The 22340-nt window shown below is 40.7% G+C and overlaps 1 protein-coding gene across 1 annotated transcript in view; it reads left to right on the forward strand.

The window, feature by feature from the left end:
- The first annotated feature begins 2078 nt into the window (after positions 1-2078).
- LOC149780461 (band 7 protein AAEL010189-like) overlaps positions 2079-22340 on the forward strand; it is a 41904-nt gene continuing 21642 nt past the window's right edge. The window contains exon 1 of the mRNA XM_089937405.1: positions 2079-2294. The gene's annotated coding sequence lies outside the window, so the exon portion shown is untranslated. The remainder of the gene's footprint in view (positions 2295-22340) is intronic.

Consider the following 22340-nt stretch of genomic DNA (forward strand, 5'->3'; position numbering starts at 1 on the left):
TTCTTCAAATGCAAGGAGATTCACCAGGTGTCGTGGAGACACCCACGTTCACGCCACTAGCACCAATTAGACCTCATCATCACCAGGCGTGCAGAAATGGACAGTGTCCTCCTTACCCGCAGCTACCACAGTGCCGAGTGCGACACGGACCATTCCCTGGTGGCCAGCAAGGTACGAATCTTACCCAAGAAGCTGAATCACGCCAAAGTGATACTTGATGACACCATTGACTCCAAGTGGTCCCATATCCGTGACTCTGTGTACAATTCAGCCATCACAGCTTACGGGAAGAGGGAGCGAAAGAATGTCGACTGGTATGAGGCAAACTGGGAGGAGATGGAGCCCGTAACGGAGGCAAAGAGGAAAGCCCTCCTGGCATACAAGGCTGCACTTAGCCACAGAACACTACAAGCCCTCAGGAGTGCAAGGAACAACGCCCAGAAGACCTTCCGCCGCTGTGCCAACACCTACCGGCTGAACCTTTGCAATATTATACAGGCAGCTGCCGACGCCGGGGATGCAAGAGGAATGTATGAGGGTATCAAGAAGGCGACAGGCCCCCCAAGCTACATGACCGCCCCCCTCAAGTCCAAGACGGGCGAAGTCATCACAGACCAGGAGAAACAACTGAAGCGATGGGTTGAGCACTATCTCGAGCTATATGCAACCCAAAACAATGTCACTGGAACTGCCCTGGATGCCATTCCAGACCTGCCTGTGATGGAGGAGCTAGACACACAGCCCACTCTGTAAGAGCTCGGAAAAGCCATCGATTGCCTTGCCTGTGGGAAGGCTCCTGGAAGTGACGGCATTCCGCCTAAAGTCCTCAAGAGCGGAAAACTAGCACTGCTCCAGCCCCTACACACACTCCTCTGCCTTTGCTGGGAACAGGGATACATCCCTTGGAAAAGTCTCTGAAATCCAATATCCTCGGTATCATGATGTTAATAATGTTTGAAAATGGCCGTTAACAACAACATTAACAAAACAGGAAATTTATTGTTCAACCATCAAAAATAGGCGGTACTGTGCAAAGTCAACACTTATTACGAAAGTATAATTATTCATGGTATTTATTTTTAGATGATTTTAAAATTTGGCTTGATCTTCCACTGCAGTTTTAAATCTTAAAATTTTATACTGCTTTGCACATCTCGAGAAAAAGTCAGAAGAAAAAAAAGAAAAGCAAATCACCCCCAAACCAAAACGAAACAAACTCACCCCACCGCCCAAAACAAAACGTACTATTGAGTTTCTTATTAACTAGAGCAGAATGAAATAACACCCGTTTTGCTAGTTACACATCGAATATTTAGTATCGAGACAATCCGGGTGACGCTCCATGCCCAGATACATACTATTGCAAGCGGATCTGAGGAGGATGGGAACTCGGAACCCTCTGATCGTGAACCCAGCACGCTAAGACTTGCCACCACGACCCCACTTTTTCTCTGGACAGGAGAGGAACCCTTTGAGTGTGAATAGATGACATCTGATAAGGTCACTATCAGCAGATATTCCGTTTTAACTGGAAATCGGGCAACCTGGCACTTTCTCCTATGAACGACCACCACAACTGACCAATTTGAACAAGGCACACTATAGCAAAATCAAAATTTAAACTAAAAATGTAGATAATAACAGAAAGCCTGATTTCTTGTTCTTTTTACATGTGTATGTTTTTTTTTTCAAAACAGTATCTTAAGATTCATTTAATTGATCTCAGCTTCCAAACACCATACAAACCCAACGGTAAATCTGCCAGCATACCACATATATTGCTGCTGATAACGTCATTTGAGAGTTATCTTTACAGTTGAATAGTCACTGAACCACCGAGGCTCCTGTGCTGGGCACCTATCAGCCATCTGGTTGTGAATCCATTTTACTAGTGACACACAGCAACTTCGCACGTACACACACACACACACACACACATGATATATATGTCTCCCGCAGACAAAACTATTGTTGCCATGTTTACATTATGACGTGGGTTGCTAAGCCACTATTGGGTTTCTCCAGGTCCTGAATAGAATCATTCAGAATATATGCGTCATTTCCAAATGATAAACAATTTGTATACGACCTGTAAATAGACATTGCACTGAGTCTTGTGATCACCCGAATTACCTACGTTAGTATCATACAATCTATACATTATATGTGACCTATAAATGGACTAGAAGGAATCTCGTGGTTTAATTGATATTTACCTTTGACCGTTTTGACTTGGATATAACTAAAACCAAGTAGGGTGGATAACTGTCGTACAACAGTGAGATATCCTACAGGTGAGTCTTTAGTGGGTCAGCAAGTTATGTTGTATCGTACTCTGTATATACTCTAAAATATGTGTAGCCTTTCTGTATCAGTAGACGCTACGTGTTGTCTCCTTCAATACAGTTGTGTGTAGTCCATGTTTCCTCTGACCCTTGCCATACCATTTTTCATATTTGGACATTTATGTTGGGGTTTACACCTACTCAACAGACCTACACCCAACATAAACGTCAAAATATCAAACATGGGGTGGAAAGAGTCAGCGGAAAATGGGACTAAGTTGTGTGGGCCTACAGTTCTGTTGTAGCATACCATGTACATAATGTGATACACATGCAGTCTTTCAGTATAAATAGACAACGTGTGTTATTTCCTACAGTGCACTTGCATGCACTGGGTATACTGTTCAGATGTAGCATACAGTATCCTCTATATGCATGCATTGGGTATACTGTTCAGATGTAGCATGCAGTATCCTCTATATGCATGCATTGGGTATACTGTTCAGATGTAGCATGCAGTATCCTCTATATGCATGCATTGGGTATACTGTTCAGATGTAGCATGCAGTATCCTCTATATGCATGCACTGGGTATACTGTTCAGATGTAGCATACAGTATTCTCTATATGCATGCATTGGGTATACCGTTCAGATGTAGCATACAGTATTCTCTATATGCATGCATTGGGTATACCGTTCAGATGTAGCATACAGTATCCTCTATATGCATGCATTGGGTATACCGTTCAGATGTAGCATACAGTATTCTCTATATGCATGCACTGGGTATACTGTTCAGATGTAGCATACAGTATTCTCTATATGCATGCATTGGGTATACTGTTCAGATGTAGCATACAGTATCCTCTATATGCGTGCATTGGGTATACTGTTCAGATGTAGCATACAGTATTCTCTATATGCGTGCATTGGGTATACTGTTCAGATGTAGCATACAGTATCCTCTATATGCATGCATTGGGTATACTGTTCAGATGTAGCATACAGTATCCTCTATATGCATGCATTGGGTATACTGTTCAGATGTAGCATACAGTATTCTCTATATGCATGCATTGGGTATACTGTTCAGATGTAGCATACAGTATCCTCTATATGCATCCAGACTTTATCTGTCTTTCATCTTCTATAACCAGGAACGGCATTACAAATACGCGTGGCCCGATTTGGAGCATTTTAGCGGGGCCCCCTGGTTCATGCGCGGGTCTCCCTGGGATCACTGCATTTGGAAAAAAGCTTTATATTATATTAAACTTAACATTTTCTTCCGTCGCTTTAAAATTACTTTCTCTCATTAGATATATATTTTAAATAAAATATAACGTACATGTGTTCGTTGTGTCTTCCATGCAATCAGTTCTATGACAAAAATAGTTCGGTCAAATTAAAATAAACAAGCTGGCTAGGTTAAACATCTTGTCAAATAAAGTTAGGTTTAATCAGTATTTTGACCTGATAACTCCATACATGATGACATAAAGTCTGTATTTGTTAAACCTATTCGTTCATTAAATAAACACACACACAAAACCAAACAAATTATAAAAAAAAACACCACAACAACAACAAAAACCCCAAACAAACAAGCAAACAAAGATGAAGAGATTGGAAAATTATAAGGAAGACGGTATTGCCAGCAGCAAAAACAATTGATTATAATTTGTAATTACTAGTGGTTAATTGATTTAGTTGCCTAATAATTACAAGTCCAGAGAGAAGCCCACGTACGTTAATACTAAATCAGTAGTTGTCGATGTACGAAGAACAGTTGCATAGTTATGAATATTCTATCTCTGAGGGAGAGTAAAAACTGAAAAAAAGTTATTTATTATTATTTTTATATACAACGTTGAGTTAGTGGAAATAACAGCTGTAGCGCTTATAAAAGAAGTTTTAAACGTGTACACTCTACAATATCTGAAACGATGACGTTTTAGTCGAAGCTATTCGAACCTTGACATTTTCTTTGATCTGCGCGTTAGGCCGACAGATCTAAGCATCAACAGACAAATTTTATTTAAAGAAGCAAATGTAACACAAAACAAGAAACGTTCGTTCGTTGAATCTACGTTACTAACTGTGCCAATAATATAACAATTTAATTCAAAATTTTGGAAAATATAGTAATACAATCATAATATTTTTTTTATTGTGGGGGTTAAGTTATAAAATTAAGCTTCTAATATACAACTGCATGACCGTACCCCATTTGTAATTTATATTTTAATAGTCAATGCAGAAAACGTATTTTTACGTGAAAATATTTTACTCTCCCTTCAATTAGATGCACTGTTAAAATACACATGCTTGATGACTAGCTAATACACACTTAAGATATTCGCTCCTCAAATGTATAATTACCATACTAATTTCTTATTTCAATTCAATGGAGGGACGTCAGTTTACATGAATATAATATACTATTCGCGTGCATAGAGTGTTAAAATATTCTTTTTAAAATAATTGCTGGCCATTTCATCTTTAAGATAGCATTTAGAGGCATGCCTACTTTAGATACAATCGGACAAAGACAGACTATGCAGAACAAACGTATAATTGATAACGGTATCTTCTAAGGGGGAGGACAACAAGGGCCATAACCACGAGTAAGAGACGCAAGGGAGAGAATTCCATCATTTTTCTGCTGCATACCTAGAAGACTGTAGTTCATACCAGGATGCTCTTACTTTTGAGATCTCCACGGTGTTTACACATAATAGAGCGAAAATATTTCCTTTTCTTTAAACCTGCCATATCATTTAAGCATGCTGGGCATTTCATGGTTACAAGTTTGAATACTTCAAGTACCTTGCACTTCATAGTCATAATGAGGGACGTCGATACATCTGCCAGATCCAACAGTTCAGAGTAAAGTTTTCTTGAAATCAGTGAAGTTAAATATCGGAACGATTTCATATAGTTTTTCAAGCTTGTTCAGATTAGTGAGGCTGCTGAAGTAGCAGATTATGGGACAGAAGTTGAGATGTGCCACGACGAAAGAGTCGAACACAGCTAGTCTTCGTTCGGTTGCAAGGTATTTTCCAATTCGTTTTCTGACACTTTTCACCCACTTGCTGATTAACTAACATAAAGTCAAATGTGACTACAAGTAGTTTCACCGAACTTCGCAAGAGATATTAGCCTCGCTGGAAGAGAATTCCTCAAGTTGTTATTTGGTTCTCTTTCCAAATGAAAAAGCTTGGAATATGTCAGGGTCTGCTTTCGTTTCATTAGTAGTAAACCACCTAATCAAGGTATTACACTTCATTTCAAAAGTAGATTTCATAATATTAGAGTCATGGTAAATATAGGCATGCGTGATGACATCAGCATAGTTGTAAAGATCAGAATTACGTATGAAAAAGATGTCATTAATAAAGAAATTAAAACTATGGGTGAAGAATTAATCACTGAGGTACCCTTTGTAGCCGTTTGCCTACGAACAAGTTGAGTTTCCAGTTTCCACACATTTTCTGTTTGATATGTATTTAGCTCTAAATCGGAAGGTCCATATGCTGACAGGGTCTGAAGGAGGAGTTGATGGGGTTGTTGAATGCTTTTGATAAATCCATCAACATTTGTTTTGGTCTAGGGCGAAGCGCTAGCCTTCTAGAAGTTGCATTAGTGTTGTTTGAATGCTGAAATCCTTTCTGTAAGCAAAAGTGTATGAGTGTAAGATATTGTCAAAGATTAGTGATCTGGCTGTTCAAAGACTTCCGATATAGCTGGAGAATACTGACAAAACGATCATTATATTCATTGATTTGATCTTTTTTTTAAATATATCTGTCAGCTATTTGTATGAAAGCTATTGTCTGATTTCTGTAACGTTGGAAACAATAGACATATATTCAGTTTTTCATGGTCACGTATAACTCCTCATGCTCATTTGATTGTTAGAGAAAGAAGGAAAGAAACGATTGACTGTAATAAAACACCGCTGAGACATTCGTGAGGCATAAATGACTATGTAAATTCACCTACAACAACAAATGCAAGCCTATGAATCGTTGACAAACAAATCAGTATTTTTATCACCCTTTGAAGGGTCAATATAGTGTTACGTTTGTATTAAACGAGACTAGGTCATATTGTGATATTTCACATGCAAAATGTTCTCCAGATCTGTGCGTTCAATGAGTGAGTGTCCCATTGCTGGTAATAGTCTTTTGTTCCGACCTGTGAGCAGCCTATGGCTTATTCAGAAATGTATTTGGCTTGGTATATGTAAATAATCTCAACTCGCCTGAGAGTTCAGCAAACAGATCAGTTACCATATCCATTCATTTATTCTAACAGAAAATAATGACCTAGTTGTCAGCTCAATATTGATCCGAATATCTCTCTACTCATCCACTTTCTATCGGTTATGTAAACACCGGCAAAAATCTGTAATTGTACTTAATCGTGTAGGTCTATTGCCATAGGACTGTTGCAACATACCAGGATACGCTCTGGTGCACATCCTAGCGTTTTTTATTATCAATAAACACTTCAATTTGCTTGGTGGAAATGCCATAAAAAATCCATATTAAATTGATCGGAATTCTCTTTAAGTGATTGTTGCTCGTAAACCAAGCGATAATTGTCAAGCATGATGACAAACGTTCTGTTCAAAACTAAAAACAGGTAATTTACGTTGGAATCGTTTTGAATAAATGTAACATTAGCAGTAAACAACTATTGGGCTGATACACCAACTACTGGGCTGATACAACAACTACTGGTCTGATACAACAACTACTGGTCTGATACAACAACTACTGGGCTGATACAACAACTACTGGGCTGATACAACAACTACTGGTCTGATACACCAAACCACACTCAACTCATACGTCGATATAAGGGCTATATTAATGTCTATAAATGTCGATTTGATAATGCCTGAATTTCAATTGCCAATTCGATCAATAGCTAGTTGATATTCTTAGCATACTATATTTGGTTTCATTGAAAATGCATACACTCATCGTGTATGTTTCAAAAGTCTAAGATAGTTGTTGTCTTTGTTTCAAAAGTCAAGAAATTTCCAAGCTAAGTCAGCACCTCAAGTATACCCAAAAATCTAAAGTCATTAGGTAAATAAAAGTATAAATAAGAAATTACTATATATTTGACCAGTTGCTTTGGTTTTGGTATATTAAGAGGTATGCTCAAAAATAATACATTTACATATTTATAAAAAGACAAAGTCATTCTAATCATATCAATCGAAGAAAACGTATCCAGCGATTCACCTCCAGATGACAGAAGTTTCACCAATCTGTTTACTCTCTCTCTCTCTCTCTCTCTCTCTCTCTCTATATATATATATATATATATATATATTGCATTCACATCTGTGTTTTATTATTTCAAACACTTTGACTGATATCATTTTCTTTATTCTCACTGAAGCCCACAAAAGCTTTTCATAAATTAATTCTTTATTTTCTTATAAATTTATATGCAGAAATAGTAGTTATGATATGCTATTATATTACTTATATACATGTGTGTCTGTAAAACTGAGAGAATTTCCTACTTTATGTTAAATCAGATTAGCTAGTACAATTTATTGTAAAACCCGTATTGAGCAAACTTTCTGCATGGTAATATAATATCTCACATGACTGTATTGATTATCAACAACACAGATCTTCATCTTTTAGGGTATGAAACATTTCGTTTCAAATTCAATACAGTTTGTATTTATTTTGGTAGCTTATTCAGTTCCTGGTAGATTTTGAGCTCTATTCCTCCCCGTGTTAAGTTTACAATTGTACCAGTCAACCAGTTACCTCTGACCCGAAACTAACGTCTAGCAATCAATTGGAACAATTTGGCAATTTCTGTCAAGCCCCAAAGCAGTCGTAATAAAACAACCAGGAAAAGCCTAGAACAATTTCGACTGCTCAGGTAGTGCACTCCACCATCTGGTGACTTATTTATAGGTAAAATAATTATATCGTACCTGCTGATAATCCATAATATCCACTCAATTTATTTAAGGTAACTTTATGACGCGACATTGTTTTTACAAATTGTTTGGAGACAAATCCGTCCTTGGAAACCAATCCTAGTCTCTTTGATAGATATATTCATACTTTACTTACTGTACGAGGAAACAATTATGCAATTACATCTCAAAACAGATTGAAAAATATGCAGGTATCTGATACAATCCATAGGACATACATTTCCAAAATGTTAAAATGCATTTGTTTACGATTATTTCGTTCCTTATTTCCCATGAAACAATATGGACCGTTCTAAATGTATTGGGTGTACTCCTTAATTAGGACTGACCTCAACTTGTATTGTTTGGGGGAATCAAGTGACCCAGTCTGCATGTTACAGGGGCTCCAAAATGTCCAGAAAAAATTGCATTGGTTATTTGAGTGCCCTCTACAACGGACTCAGCTCCGTTTTATAGATGCTGACATGGTACTATAAGCAGTAACGGATATCATTTGTTTGATACTTATTAATCTTGTGGAACGTTTCGAACTCGTCATGGTATTATACCCAGGATCCACTGATGCAGAAAAAATAGAACAAGAGAGACGACAAAAACTATTACGATGGAGATTTCGTTAACGTAATTGACTCTAGCAGATTAATATTCTCCAAGCCGCCGTGAAAAAGACAATGGTAATGGACACATTGGACTGAGAGTCATCAATCCTGTAGAATGCATTGAAAATTACTTTTAAGTCCTATATGGTGATTCTACACTGGTTTAATTTTAAAAAAAAAAAAACTTGATGAGAGAGAAAATTTGGACGCTCACAAGATTAAATTAAAAGTACACGTAAATGACTTTGGAATGCGAACTCCGCTAATTTGTAATAGAAAAACTCTCTTTTCTCAAGAAACTTTAAAATAAAAGTGAACTTTTAAATTGCAATTCATTCTTACTTTTAAAATGCATATATTGCATTCAGCTATATTTTGACCACTCTTTGGTGTCTGAACCAGATTGTTAGGTTCAATAAAATCTATTAAGAACATAAATGTAAATTGTCATTTATATATTCGTGTATCACTTTTATTTAATCACCCCACCCCCACCCCCCCACCCCCGTCTGCACGAAGATATAAAATAGACCATATGCGTACTCTTGCATGTCGTTAGATGTCACTAATGAATGGAATGCTTTTGCCATGAAATGCATACAGGGACTGACTTCTATCTCGGATGGTCTTTGATTTTTTGCAAGAGTGTGCTTATATGGAGCATAACTGAAGTTGTATCTTAAAGATTTTAGGAATTTTAAGGCTTGTTTCAAACAAAACTGAAATTAAAACAAGGAGATAACCTTAGTTCTACCATACTAAAAACTGTGTAAATGACCTGACATTCCCATACATGGAAACCATTTAAGCTGTGTAATTAGGTATATATATATATATATATATATATATATATATATATATATATATATATATATATATATATATATATATATATATATATATATATATATATATATATATATATACACATACATACATACATACATACATACTCAACTGAATAATTTCCAATTGTTATTCCAGATTTATAACATCTTCGCAAAAATTTCCCACAATGCACATTGCATACATAAGAATCTTTAATGGTTCCTACCAATTACAGTGGGAATCACCATTCCAGTTGTCTTGACAAATTGTTTACTGTAGTTGTCAATTCCAAATTTGTAAATTGTGTAAATTATATCTCTTTTGGGCAGGGCATTGCCTCCCCATCGTAGGTATTTACTCTACAATATATATCCGAATGAGATTTTGCACGAGTTAAGAGTCATTGTAAGGAAGTTTTAACGAATTCTTATTCACTTACTTATTTGTATAAAATAGAACCATTTGGCGTTTTGTTTGCTTAAATCAAAACTTTTATCAGCTCAGATTGATTAAAGAGTTCATGTTTTTCTATGCATTATTATCAACATACCTACTGTGGGAAGGTAACTCGTTGACACAAAGGGGAACAACCTAATATCATATTAAAGGACATAACTTGTACATTGAAAAAAATTCCATTTTTGCTGATAACCAAGAGTGGTTAGGATAGAACAGTTAATAATCTTCATTCAAAAGAAACTTGTATATAAATAAATAATCAGTCTAAGCGTTTATAAGTAGTGAAAGGGGATACCCTAGCGAGAATGGGAATGAGCATTACAGACCCCCCTGGGACAATCTGGCGACAATGGAAAATTAACATGGAGAAAAATCGTGGGACAATCTGGCGACAAGGGAAATTAACATGGAGAAAATTTGTGGGACTGTTGAGCGACAAGGGAAATTAACTTGGGATTTTTTTTTTTTTTAAATTTTTTTAAAAAAAAGGGGTAGGCAATTGAAAGGCTATATCTTTTCGAGAAATATGGCTGGCCCTGAAAAGGGCCTTTGGGTTTATGTTAATGTATTCATTAACATAAAGGGCACCGCATTGGTCTTCTTCTTGTCCTTAGGCTGCGTCTTACTGTTGGTCCGTAAATCAGCACTCTTTTCAGGCATCCTTGTCTTTCAACGTAGATCCTACGTATCCACAGACTGGTGTTTGTCCTGTGGACAACGGTCCACTTGGATCGGACATACATGAGCATGTCCGTCCTGAACATCATGGAAGACACAAGCGTAGAAGATTGCACATCGGTCCACATCTTGAAGCGACGAGAACAGGTGAAGCAATGCAGTGAACTGCGCTTATTTATAGGTAGAGGTAGGATTGAAACGGATTGAGTTCATTCACCAATCCGAACACGCGTTACAAAATTCAGTCAGCCCGCATCCAATTCGAAGAGAGCAGTCTGTGACGTCACGTAGTCTATATAGATTCGCTAGCGCTTGTGTGCAGTCAATCTATGCGACAGTGATTCAACAGACGGAAACTCAGAAAACGATCCATTGGGGTGCACCAACAGGGGAGACCACCCAAGGGAACCCGGACTTACTTTCAGAAGAGGTGAACTGGGATTTTGTGGATTTTCTCTCCTCGCAAGAATTTGTTCCGGAACCTTCGTTACCTTCTTCATTACCGCAAGTGGAGAATTTTAGACAGAGACAGAAAGAAGAATTGGAGAAATTTATACAACGACAAAAGGAAGCGGAACAGGCTTTTCTCCTACAGCAAGAAGAAGAGGTAAGAAAAAAACAACAGCAACAACAGCAAGAAGAAGTAGCAGCAAAGAAACAGGAGGGTGAAAATCAAACGGTCACGGTACTGTTGGACATTTTAGCGGAGTTAAGAAGTCTGAAACAAATGTATCAGACTTCTTTATTACGACCGAAGAGAATACGACCTTTCCGAGCTAAACACGTCAACCCTGTGACTAAGCCTACCGTACCACCCTTAGTGATTTCAACCCAATCATCATCAACATTACGCAGTCCAGAAGTAGGCCTTGGCCGTGGCAAAGGCTTAAGGCAGTTAAAGTTGATTGCTTAAACTCACCCCTTCACCATAAAGAAAAAGGCCCTTTTCAGGGCCACCCACATTTCTCGAAAAGAAATACAATTTCAATTTGCCAATAACTCAAAAAATATTTTGAACAGCCCATTTTACCCTTATAGTACGTGTCTGTGTATGAGTGCGTGAGTGTACGTTCTTATTTTAAAATCACAACTCAAAGACATTTACCTTTTATAATTAATTTATTCTTTTCTCCATTTTTTTTGCAATCCAATTCACAATTCATAACACAACACTTTAATTAAAAGTTCATTGACTTCTTCTTTCTCCTTGTTTAGTCTCTCTGTTTTTTAAATTTCTTCACCGTCTTTTCCTCATTTTCTTCCCTTCTTCTTTTCTTCTCCTGTTTCTTTGCCTCTTGTAAATAGAATTGTCTTCTTTCTTCCTCTTCTTCCTCTGAAGAATCCCTCTCTTCCTCTGAAGAATCCCTCTCTTCTTCTGAAGAATTCCTCTTTTCTTCTGATTCCTCTTGTTTCTTTTTTGGGCAATCTGGAGACCAATGTCCTTTTTCTTTACAATAATAACAGGTATCTTGACTTTTGTCTTTTTTAGCCCCTGTTTTTGTTCTTTTTTGACGGTCTGGACACTCTGAAGACCAATGCCCTTTCTTCTGACAGATATAGCAAGTATCTTGACTTTTATCTCGAAAGGAAGGAGAGTAGTCCGTAGGCTGGTCTGAAGAGAATTTTCTAATGACCCCTCGCAAAGCTCTGACGAAACGTTCGATTTGGTGAGTCTCTTGAGAGTGAAATGAATAGTGAAAGGACAAGACACACACCCTTTTATATACGCTAGTCTGCCATGACTATAAATTAGTCTATGGTGTTTGAACTTGAGTCATTTGACGTTTTTCACTCAAGATGAAACGATCCTATTCATTTGAGAAGAAAGAAGAAGAAAGTAAGAGGCAGAAACGTGATCTATCGCCTCGTACCAGGGCTGAAATCTTGGCACAAATTCATGCCAGTGATTTTGAAGAGGACATGAGTGAACCAGAATTTGAAACCTCTAAACCAAGTTCACCACCCTTAGTCAACCCTGAAAAATACTATTCCATTCGAGAGACGGAAAAGCGCTCCTCTAGAAAATTTAGAACCACGGCTTACAAATACACAGTGAAGTTTAAAGATTTCAAGGCTGAAGTGCCGTTAGAGAAAGCAGAAGTGTTTATCACTGGGGTGTGGGATTCTTTGCTCACTGCACTCAAGCGACAATGTCAACCTAAAGAAGACGATCGCTTGAGACTTTCCATACAACACGACGGTTTGAAATCCCCTGTTTGGATCGAGTTTAGCACCCCTGCAGAATTGACCGCTTCCAAAGTCATGGACAAAATTCAACACGTGCAACAATCTAATGACCAGTTTGACATCACCGATGGAAAAGCCACACTGGACACGACCCACGTCTCTCCTCCTCAAGGGACTGGACGCAAAAGGATGTTATTGGTGGACGAGCTTCGCAGCACCAAAACAAGTCTCGTCCGAATTCACAACCCTCAAGACCAGATGTGTTTAGCCCGTGCCATCGTGGTGGGACGAACCTATGCCAACAAGAACGACACGGTAGAATGGAAAAGAACCTGGAAAACTATTCAACGATGCGATCGAGCCAAACAACGAAACGAAGCAGAACTCCTGTTGCAACAAGCCGGACTGTCCAAAGACACAACCTGTGGCATTCCTGAGATGCAAAAATTGCAAGATGTCCTAGCTCCACGCTACACCTTGAAAGTGCACCCTCAAGAAATGCGTGGGTCTCTGTTGTTTCGAGGCCAAGATTTTAAGGACGGAAAATACATTCATGTTTATTATCACGATGACCATTTCGATACCATTACCACCATCACCGGATTCCTGGGATACGGTTATTACTGTGAGATATGTGATTATGGTTATAACAATCGAGAGCAACACAAGCATTGTGGATGGAAATGTTCAGGATGTTTGGCCTCTCCACCCTGTCTGAGCGAAGAACCAGTGCCTTGTTCAACTTGTCTGCGCACGTTTGTCAGCCCTACCTGTTACCAACAACATTTGAAGACGCAAGGTTCACAGAAGAAATGTGCTTGTCAGCTGCTGAGAATGTGCCCTACCTGTGGACAAGGCCTACGTACCAATAATGCCAAGGTACACGTATGTCAAGGAAAGAAAAAATGTCACATTTGTCACCACATCGTGGACTTGGAACACCAATGCTACGTGCAAAAATACCAACCCCCACCAGAGAAAGAGGACGGTCACAAGAAGAAAGGCAATTTCATCTTTTTCGATTTCGAATGCATGCAAGAGACCGGCATTCACATTCCTAATTTCTGCGTGGCTCATCGAGCGTGCGAGAAGTGCATTCAAGAACCTATCTTCAGTTATTGCCCTCACTGCAGCAAAATTCCCGGAGGGCGTGAAAAAATCTTTCGAGGACCGAACACGTTAGCCGATTTTGCCCAATGGGTCTTAGACCCCATCGACAAGACGTGGAGCCAAGAGGACATCGAACGTTACGGAGATTGTCATCGTCATGCCACGGTGATGGCTCACAATTTCTCCGGATACGATGGACAGTTTCTTTTGAGGTACTATACGGAACAAGGCACCGAACGTCCTAAAGTGACTTTGAACGGAGCCAAAATCATTTTCATGCAAGTGGGACAAGTACAGTTTAAAGATTCGATGAGCTATTTGGCCATGCCTTTGAGTCGAATGCCTAAAACGTTTGGAATGACAGAAATGGCTAAAGGGTACTTCCCACACTTTTTCAATACGGAAGCCAATCAACACGCCGTTCTACCCCATTTACCTGAGGTTCACTATTACGACCCCGACAACATGCGTACCGAACAACGAGAAGCTTTCTACGCTTGCTACCAGGCTCACGCCTCGGACCCTTTCGACTTTCAGGAAGAAATGCTAAAGTATTGTCGTTCCGACGTGGACATTTTACGGCGTTGCTGTGGAAAATTTCGAGAACTGTTCATGGAACACGGAGGGGTCGATCCTTTGAAAGAAGCTTGCACCATTGCCAAAGCGTGTTCTTTAGTGTATCGACAACGATTCATGCCTGAAAACACCGTGGCTGTCATCAGTCCTCAAACGACCCACTATGTCAAACGTCAATACTCGGTCAAAGCCCTACGTTGGTTACATTACTTGTGCGACAAGGAAGACAAGTGGATTCAGCATGCCCGCAACGGAGGGGGCGAAAAGACCATCGGAACGTATTCGGTCGATGGCTGGGACTTAGAAAACCCCAAGATCGTGTACGAGTTTAACGGTTGCTTATTTCACGGATGTCCCGTCTGTTACCCTGACCGTGGCACTAAAAATCAGTTTTTGCAACGAACGATGGAAGACTTCTACCAGGCCACTTGTCAGCGGCGCCTAAAGTTAGAACAGCAAGGATACCAAGTGGTGGAAATGTGGGAACACGAGTACGATCACGGTTTGAAAACCGATCCCGAGTTTAAACGCCTCGTGGAAAGTTACCAGTTCATGGACCCGTTGAACCCGAGGGATAGTTTGTACGGAGGAAGGACCAATGCCACCTGTTTGCTGTACCAAGCCGACGAAGAGAAAGGAGAAGAAATCAAATACTTGGACGTGTGTTTGCTGTATCCCTACGTGTGCAAATATTGTCGCTTTCCTGTAGGGCACCCGCAATTGCTGACGGAACACATCGACCTGAAAAACATTCGACAATACGAAGGCTTGATCAAGTGCAAAGTTTTGCCTCCCACGAACCTATACCATCCCGTCTTACCTCACCATTGTCAAGGTAAACTGATGTTTCCCTTGTGCCGTACTTGTGCCGAAACGTGCAACCAAGACCAACCTTGTCAGCACAGCCAGGAAGAACGGGCCTTGACGGGAACCTGGGTCAGCGTAGAATTGTTCAAAGCTCTGGACATGGGATACCAACTGTTAGAAGTGTACGAAATTTGCCACTTTCCCAAGACACAACAATAGCACAAGGGTGATCCCAGTCAGAAAGGCATTTTCGCCGACTACCTGGATGCCTTTTTGAAACTGAAACAAGAAGCTAGCGGCTATCCTTCCTGGTGTCTCACTCCCGAAGACCAAATACAATTCAAAGAGAAATACTACGAACAAGAAGGCATCACTTTAGACCACATCGAGAAAAACGAAGGCAGGCGATCGTTTGCCAAAGTGATGTTAAATTGCTTGTGGGGTAAAATGGCACAACGACCGTGTTTACCCAAGACGGAATATTTGAGAGAACCTTCCCGCTACTTCCAGATGATTCACGACAAAACCAAATACATGAAACACGTGGACGTCGTTCGAGAGAATTTGATCTTGGTCAATTACGAAGAAGATCTGGACTTTGTACAAGACGACCCTTTTGGAAATGTCATCATTGCGGCTTACGTGACAGCTCATGCTCGCTTAAAATTGTACGAAGCTTTAGAACTGTTAGAAGAACGCGTCCTGTACTTTGACACGGACAGTTGCATTTACATCCATCACCCGATTCAACATCACCCTAACATCGAAGGAGACCGTTTAGGAGCCTGGACAGACGAGCATCCCGACGACAAGATTCTAAGTTTCGTCAGTGGCGGTCCCAAAAATTACGGCTACGAATACCGTGACAAACAAGGAGAAGTGGACACGACGTGCAAAGTGAAAGGACTGACTCTGAATTATCGTACCAGTCGAGTGGTCAACTTTGGGGTATTGAAAGAAGCCTTGCAATCGGGAGAGGATGGACACTTTAAAGTGACCACCTATCAACCGAACAAGATTGTACGTTTACCCACTCATCACATCGTCAGTCGTCCCTTGGAAAAAGTCTATCAAATCGTGTACCAGAAGCGAGTTCGACTTCCCAATCATTTCACCTTACCGTATGGACACGTTGGTATAAAACATTGGTTGTAAGAGGATAGTTACCCCACCAGAAAGATGACTTCGCCACAGCAAGAATCGAGTGAGAAACCCGATGAGAACTCCAAGTTCAAACCCTACCATTTTCCAGTCTTCTTACCTGACTATTGTGATTGTGCCCGTCGATTGGACACGTTTCAGAAATGGCCTACGGATAGGGAAGGATTACCTTCTTCGCATGTTTTAGCTAGAACAGGATTTGTCTACTTGGGACCTGAGTCAGGATTGGGATACGAGGTACAGTGTTTCGCTTGCGGACTGAAGTTACGAATGGATCTATGTATCTATAAAGATTCAGCTATTCTGGAACATACTCGATGGTCTCCGCATTGCCCTTACCTTTCTATGGCCTTTCCACCCATCACACTACGGTGCAATGTTGACGGTACCTTAGAGACGGTACCTTCCAGAACAGGACATAAAAAACGTAAAAAAGGAAAGATGTACAAGCTGGAGACTGCATTGCGACTAGTATAAAAAGGGGTTATGGTCAAGATCGATAGTTCATTGTGACTACCAAGACCGAGCGAACAAGATGAATACTTTCAGAGAAACACAGAACAAGTTGTTTAGAAAGGCACAATTCAAGTGTGAGGCTTCGGAAGTGGAATGCGATTGTGAGCCTTGCGATGGGTACGATGCTGTACCTTGTGACCTGAGTGATGGCGTAAAGCATCATGGGAACTTTAGTGTCCCTACCCCTATCATGGAAAGTGATGCTGTGCATGTCAAACCTGAGGGATGCGAAAGTGATGCCGCTCGTCCTCTTGGACATTTTACTGGGTTTCGTTTTAAAGGGGAATGTTCACCTTCACGTCTACCCCCCTACGGATGTCATCCAGCCCTGAGCAAACTCCTACCCATGTCACTCAACCCTCATCGAAACGAACCTGTGAAAAACGAATATTCGTTCCCTGTGCGTTTGTCGGAATACTGCGACTTTGAAAATCGTCTTCAATCGTTCAAAGGAAAATGGCCTAAGTATCTGGGAGGACCGACCCCCGAAGAATTAGCCAGAGCTGGATTTTTCTACTTGGGCGAAGGAGATAAAGTCAAGTGCTTCAGTTGCGGTGTGTCACTTCACCACTGGGAACCGCAAGATTCGGCCTACGTTGAACATGCTCGATGGTCACCGAATTGTCATTACTTACCCTTAGTGGGACCGAGACATTGAAGTAACTTCTTACCATAATCTGTTCATGGATACTTTACAAGAGAACATTCGTGCTTTGCCTGTGAAGTTGAGAGAACGCATTTACCGAGAGCTGGTTAAAATACAAGTGAAACGTAAAGAACAATTGCATCCGTTACGTCACCGGTGTTTGAACCACTGGTACCTGAAGGCTATACAAGGATTGATTCAATTGAAAGTGTTCCATCGGACAGACATTGATGAACGATCCTCTAGTTTTAAAAAGGATTGGTTTGGTATGGGCGATTCTACCTACATCATTGTAAACGTACTGCATCGAATTCCAGAGGAAGAGTTAACGAATTACCAACATCTTGAACACAATGTCAACTTGGTGAAAGAGGAAACTTCTGAACGAATTGTAATGTGCAAATTAGTGACTGAACGATTTAAATTCGACACTGAAGTAAAACCATGTTTGTGCAAACAGTACATTTCTTGTGTCAGACCAAAGAGGATTTAGTATGACCTATTCATGGATACTTTGCTAGAGAACATTCGTGCTTTGCCTGTGGAGTTGAGAGAACGCATTTACCGAGAGCTGATCAAAATACAAGTGAAACGCAAACTCAAAGTGATTCGTCCGTTTTTAAATTATGCTATGTTCCAAAGTAAAAGAAGACTGATTATGAGTGGATATTACATTAGGCACAAAGTTAAACGAGGCTATTGGCCACCACCCAACGATTCCAAAAACAGTGTATATACTTATGGATACTTTACAAGAGAACATTTTGGGCTTGCCTGAGGAGTTGAGAGAAAGGATTTACCGAGAGCTGGTGAAAATACAAGTGAAACGTAAAGAACAATTGCATCCGTTACGTCACCAGATCTTTAACCACTGGTACCTGAATGGTATAAGAGGACTGATTCGTCAGAAATTTTTTCAGTGGTCAGACCTTGTTGAACACTTTCAGTTTGTGAATGATGATGGACCAGACGTTCGTAATTTTGGTTACTTCGAGATTCACTTACTGCAACGTATTGAGGAAGACGAGTTAAAGGATTACCAACATTTGTTACATGGAATCTGCTTAGAAAAAGACGAAACATCTAGACAAACTCTGACGTTTCAGTTACAGTATGTAACATTTAAATTCCCTACTGGAGAACGAACATGTTTGGTTAGAAATTACCTTTATTGCTTCCGAAACAAAGACACTATAAAATCAAGTTGCCATGCCACGGATTATGTCACATATCATTCAACAGATTCCGTGGAAGGTACTCAATGGCCATATTCAAACCGTGGATCATTACCATCAATTATTACAAGAATTTTATCCATTCAATTTGGGACGACAAGTGGTGTGTGTCTTAGTGACTTGTTTTCTGGGATTTCGTTTACCAGCCGATTCTTTGTGGACTCTTTACGATCAGTACTTACCACCTCAATGGCCTTAAATGGTCACGAAAAACTCCTTTTGCTCAAAGCCTTGCGTTTTCATCTGGATACTTCTCGACCTCAACAGGAAAAAAAGATTCGTCAACTTTTAGCTACCCAAGACGTGTATGACGATGTGTGTGTAGCTTGTGACTTACATTCCCATTGGGCAGATGTCCGTGCCTGGAAAGAATGGGGTTTTGAGGCTTGGACCCAAGAAGTGGCCCAGTATGCACGAGAGTTGTTCAAGGAAAAAAGTTACTTTTCAACCCGTTTTAGTGACGGTGCCAGAAGAACCCGTCACCCAGGACAGGACTGTCGTGGACAGACCTGAAAGACCCTTTCGGGAGGACACTTGTGTGACCTTACCCCCTACTATAGAACTGGTTAGAACATTACCCAAAACATGCTGTTTTACAGACACTTGTTTTTATTCCACGTTCATAGTTATCATGTGCCTTTTATCCTTGTACATAAGCCTTTGGCTTTTATGTATTTTTGTCTTTCGTATTCATGTTTGAAAAAAAAAAACATTCAATAAACGTGTTCTGAAAAAGTATATAAACTCTTGTCTTGTTTGTTTTTCGTGTCACAAGTGACATTTCTCACACAATGGCTACCTCTGCTGTCTCTGCTCCCTCTTCCTCTACTGTCAAAGTCATCGACGAACACTTAGATCGTGCCAGTTGGGAGTCTTTGTATCTTCGCCATCCCTTTAACATGCTCATTGCTGGACCTAGCGGTTCTGGCAAAACCGAATTCGTCAAACGTTTGATCGAACATAAACATCATTTGATCGATCGGCCACCTCAGCGGATCGTGTGGTGTTACAAAGAGTGGCAATCGGCGTACAACCTCTTGCGAGAAAGTCAAGGCGATTCCATCGTGTTTGTGGAAGGCATTCCTAAAGAAGACGACGGCATCGTCTCTGACTCCCGTCAAACCCATTTGGTCATTTTCGACGACATGTTAGGAGAAGACGAAGAAGAAATTAAATTGTGGTTCACGCGCAAAGGGCATCACCGTAATGCCAGTGTCGTTTACATCACCCAAAATTTGTTTCAACAAAGGAAAGCCCATCGTACCATCAGTCTCAATGCGTATTACGTGGTCTTGTTTAAAAGCCCTCGAGATAAATCGCAAGTGCAAGTCTTAGCCAAACAGTTAGGAACGCCTTGGCTGACTCAGGCGTACGACGATGCCACTCAAACTCCACACGCCTATTTACTCGTCGATTTGAAACCTACGACTCCCGAGGATTTGCGATTTCGTACCCACTTGTTTCACCACTGGTGCCAAGACGGAGGGCCTGTCCTGTACACGTCTCCGTCCTCGACTTCATTTCACTCCCCATAAAAAAAATCTATAAAAACCTCAGACCCTTTTTCGTCTGTCTCACACAGTGTGAACATGACGTCCCTTCAGTCGCATCTTCCCGTCAAATTGATTCGTGCCTTGTATGGCATCAGTCGAGAAAAAAATCCACAAACACGAGCCCGTGTCTTAGAAGCTAGTCTCAAAGAAGTCTTACGATGGTTCACGGTGACGGCACGTCAAATACTCCAAGGAATCATTCAGATTCCTCATCAAACCAAACGCTTTTTCGATCGAAACAAAGTCGCTTTGGTCCAACTGGCCGATCCCCGCATCGACACTCAAACCAAAAAACAAATCATTTTGAAACCTGGAGGGAGCGGTACTCTAGGAGGGGTCATCATTCGCTCACTCTTAAGATGGGATCGTAATGCCCCCAAAGTTATCCCCAAGACAAAAGTCCAACGAAGTCCCAAGAAGAAAAAGAAAAAGACCAGGTCCCCAAGGAGAACTTCTCCAGTGGCAGGACCCTCCTCTGACCAGACACCACCACCCCGGAAAAAGAAAAGAAGCCCCCAGAAAAAGAAACAGAGAAAAAGTCCCCAGAAAAAGAAAAGTCCACAGAAGAAAACTAGTCGCAAGAGAGGCACTTCGGCCAGGACGCAACCTTACACTCGCAAACCACGACCTGCCACAGCGGTGACTGCGTCTCCGACAGCCTCACGTTTATCTACTTCTCCGTTAATGACACCCAGAACTGAAGAGTACTTGGAGACGTTAATCACACCAAGAACTTCTCCGTTGATGACCCCCAAAAGAACTTCCCCAGTGGCAGGACCTTCCAATTTAGCGGCAGTGGCTGCTCACAAATTACCTTCTCCCAAAATCAAAGTCCATGAAAGATCGGGCATGTTACAAAGTTTACTGGATTTGTCCAAGCAAGAACTGGCTCGATTTAGTCCGTTACGTACCCCTGTACGACGTGTCATGCCTGTCCTCAAACTGATACGACGTAAAGACAATCAGTGGCGACGCGTTCCAGTATAAAAAAGGCCTGTAACCAAGTAGTTGTATCAGTGAACTTGTAAAAGATGTCACCTCCAAGAAGCCAAAAAAGAAAGAGACAAAGGCAGACGCGTCATCCGACAAAGCGCTTAGCCAAGCATCGACATTACCCTAAGAAAAGACACAGTCGTTCCAAGAAAAAGAGGCGTCAACAAAGGGGACGATTCCTTGGCGATTTTGGGAAAAACATTGTCACCTTTATGACAAAGCGATAGTCCCAAGAAAGATAAAAGGGTGTGTGTTAAGTCATCGACGTTAGTGTCTGTTTGGTGAATGTCCCGGAACCCACAAGCAAAGATGTCACCCTCCAGAAAACCCCAAGGAAAGAATAGGAAAAGACTGCCACCACGTTTAGCCAAACATGGGGACATGTTATCTGTCCTGTCCAAAGCTTCTCCACCCCTACGAAAAAAACTCATTCAAACGGCCTCCAAAGAGGTCATCGATACCGTGTGCGAATGTTGTTTGAACGTTTTGAAAGGCACGATCCCTTTGTCCAAACACCAGAAACAATGCTTAGGCAAACATCGTCACGTTCTTCGCCAAATGGTTCAAAAGAAAATTCCCATTCGTCAAAAAAAGAAGATGTTGGTCCAACGTGGAGGCATTTTGCCTCTCTCGTTAGGCCCCATACTGAAAGGAGTCTTGGAAACCATGTTGGGAGGACTGGTGGGAGCAAGATAAAAAGGCCCTCGGAAGTCCCAAGATCTC

Source organism: Sinohyriopsis cumingii, chromosome 16 (assembly GCF_028554795.1).
Source record: "Sinohyriopsis cumingii isolate HCF-2022 chromosome 16, ASM2855479v2, whole genome shotgun sequence".
In the NCBI taxonomy this organism is placed as follows: Eukaryota; Metazoa; Mollusca; class Bivalvia; order Unionida; family Unionidae; genus Sinohyriopsis; species Sinohyriopsis cumingii.